Source organism: Nicotiana tomentosiformis, chromosome 11, assembly GCF_000390325.3.
Source record: "Nicotiana tomentosiformis chromosome 11, ASM39032v3, whole genome shotgun sequence".
In the NCBI taxonomy this organism is placed as follows: Eukaryota; Viridiplantae; Streptophyta; class Magnoliopsida; order Solanales; family Solanaceae; genus Nicotiana; species Nicotiana tomentosiformis.
Genome location: NC_090822.1, coordinates 4,647,941 through 4,651,317, shown reverse-complemented (window position 1 = coordinate 4,651,317; position 3,377 = coordinate 4,647,941). Strand labels below are relative to the sequence as shown.

At 29.7% G+C, this 3,377-nt stretch overlaps 1 long non-coding RNA gene across 1 annotated transcript; it reads left to right on the top strand.

Annotated features, from left to right (window-relative positions):
- Nucleotides 1-290: 290 nt before the first annotated feature.
- On the top strand, nucleotides 291-1,589 carry LOC104103612 (uncharacterized). The gene is made up of 2 exons (XR_011412163.1): nucleotides 291-415; nucleotides 753-1,589. It is a non-coding gene; the product is annotated as an uncharacterized lncRNA (long non-coding RNA).
- The last annotated feature ends 1,788 nt before the right edge of the window (nucleotides 1,590-3,377 follow it).

Below are 3,377 nucleotides of genomic sequence, written 5' to 3'. Positions count from 1 at the left end.
TATGTTAATGTCCTTTTGTAGCCAAATTAAGTTACAAATATTTAGGTTTTGCATGACATTTAGGGAACCTATTTATTCTGTCTTAAACCAAGATTACTGGATATTATTATTATTATTATTATTCCTCTCTCTTTTAGGGTGTTTTGCTAAGTGGGCCATGGGCTTCCATGTGATAGCATGTGCTGTGTCCTTCTCTCATTGGCCCACCACCCACCCACCCCCCCGTATTATCCCCCACCCCCACCCCTTTCATCTGAACAAATAAATTGGCTTTTTTTCACTAAATTTCTTCCTCTCATTCCCATACTTCCATTACTTCTGTTTTTCTTCTGCTACAACTTTCTTGAATCCTAAAGAAACTACATATTTTGTCACCTCTTTTGTTTTGAAATTTGTTGGAAGAAAGTTGACTAAGGTATGCTATTTTTCACTCAATTTTCACTCCTAATAAAATCATATGACTCAAGTTTATTTTCTAGTTTTTTTTTGTTTTGCATGTTCTTATTGTATGTAGCTATATAAATTCCTTTCTGTTGCCTCTTTAATTCAATTTCTAACACCAAATTGTCTACCTATGAGAATATGTAAATCAAGCTAGAGAGACTTTATGCTTTTTTTCTTTTTTTTTTCTTGTTTAATATATGTTTCAAGAATCTCTTAATATATCCTACTCTATTTTAATCTTCTTTTTTTCTTGGTTTTATTGATTCCAAAACTAATATGATCTAAATGTTTTTCTTATTTTGATCAAGATTGTTTGAAGAATGAGGAATCCTAGTTCACTCAAGCAAGAATTTCTCAAGAAATGGATAAAGGGTCTACAAATATGCAGTGCAACAAAGGAAAAAATGAGCATAATTGAGAGACAAAAAGCTATAAAATTATCAGCAGATATAGCAATGGCTTCTACAAGAAAATCTTCTACTTATTGGAGTCATTCCCTTTTGGCCAATGCTTCAAAAGATGACACTAACAAAATAATCATAAACCATATTCTTGGAAATGATGATATTTCTAAGAGAGTGATATTCAAGAAATCTTCAATGGGATTATTGGCTATGTCCCAAAAGAGCATTAGATGCAAGAAAATTGTGACCAAAAGTTGCAAGATTTCAAGACAACGGCAGCTAAACTTCAGTCCCAAACAAGTTGAGGTCGACTGCACGATTTCTAAAAAAGGTAGAAAAATGATCTCTCCAATTTCTATAGCAAGAAAATTGGTGAAGAATAGAACTAAAGTTCTTAAAAGTCTTGTTCCTGGTGGAGAATATATGGATAATGTTTCTTTAATTAAAGAAACCCTAGATTATATCCTTTCACTTAGGGTTCAAGTTGATGTTATGAGGCATCTTGCTAATGCTAGTGAGATTACTAATCCTAAAACATCTTTATAGCTTTTTTTTCTTTTGTTTTTCAATATTTTTAAATATTGAAGTAAACAATTCCTTCTTTTTCCCCCTTTGTTTTTACTCATGTGGAGTTTTTTTTCCTTATAGTACGACGAAGAAGAATTTAAATTACCGAAGTATAGTATGTAACAATGTACAGAAGAGCAATATTATAGTGAAGTTAATTTTCCTATTATTAAATCTTCTATTTGAATTATGTTACTTCTTATTCAATATTTAAAAACTTGGAATTAGCGACGAACAAATTATGTAGTTAAATAAAAAAATTCACCGTTAATCCTATTTAGCAACAAACATTAGTGAAGTCAGAAATTTCTCCAATGGTGTTCAAAGTTGAAAGAAGTAAAAAACAATTCATCGACAATGAGTGTTCAATGCATGTTATATACTTTTAAAACCTAATATTTTACTTATGTACATAGAGTAATTTTTCGAGAAGGGTGTTCAATTGACCACCCTTAGAACAATATAGCTTCACCTATTGTAACGGATTAGCGACAAACTATCAAGAAATTATGTTAGCTACGAGTGTTTTAGCAACGGATTAACGATCAAGTTTGTAGATTTCAATTCTTTGAGGTGATTCTTTCTTGTATCTATGAGTTTGGATCTTTTAGAAATGTGACTCTACATATTAATCAATGTATCCTATATTTTGTATTCATCATTTAACGGTATACTTCTTCTTCTCATGAGTTGAATGAGAAATAAAGGTGCTTTTGTTTCCTCTTTTAATTATTCTTGTGAAAAAGAAGCAGATGGTTTTTTTTTCCTTCAAGAAAAATCACAATAATTAAGCTTTAAATGATCACTTTCACAGAAATCATGGCCATTATAAGCATAAAATTCAGCAAATATTTTGTCTATATATAGATGTGGGTGTTTGTAAATGTGATTTCTCCTTTTGGTAGAGAGGGTTCTAATTCTATTTTAAATGTAAAATTTGGTCTTTATTTATTTGACATGTTTCCTTTCTTGAGAATCAATATAACTAAACTTTGAAACTAAAATAGATTATGTCAACATAATATTTTAAAATTAAAAGTTAAATATTTAAAATCTATACTAAAAGTACTATAAGTTGCAATTCTTTTACAATATGATTAAGAAAATATTTTAAATATTGATCAAAGTTTACATAATGTGAATCCCGAGAAGCAAAAAATGACAAATAATTTGGGAAGGAGAGTAGTATTCCTAATTAGTTATTTCGATATTTGAGCAAACATTTCTTTAAATTATTACCATGATGATGTTGAGAATAAGAACACAACCCGGAGACAGAGGCGAAGCCAGAACTTCAAGCTTATGAGTTCGAGATTCTAATCCTTTTAAATTACTGGGTTCTAAATTAATAATTTGTGCATTTAATGAAATTTTAAGACAAATACATAGTTTGAACCAAAGCTATTGGATTCAGCCGAGCCCGTAACCGACACTGTGGCTCCGCCTTTGCCAGCACATATTATTTTCAGCTAATTATTTATACAAGATTTTCGAGCATAGGGATTTGCAATTGTTTAAAATAAAAATAAAAAAGAATAGTGAAAAATCTTAACAGTATATATCTCGGGTGCTTCCCGCCGTTCCTGCTTTTCTTTATTGATTGAAGAACATAGTATATTTGTAGAACTCCCACAAAAAAAAGGAAAAAATTTAGAATATAAAGATTGTAACTTATTACAAGTAAAAATAACTAATTGTTCGTCTAATATTCCTTTAAATTATTAAATAATGTAGTTTCAAAGATATCGTCTCAAAGATTTCATGAAACACCCGTGAACAGACTTGGAAACATTGATGATACGAGACTTAAAGGAAAGTAATTAATAGTAGTAACTTTTTTCTTTTTTTGTTTTTTTAGAGCTTTTATATATAATTATTAGGCTATGGGTAGAAGCACGATTTTCACCAAAAAGATTCAAAAAATTTAAAAATTACTAGGAAAAATTAAGTAGATTCAACATC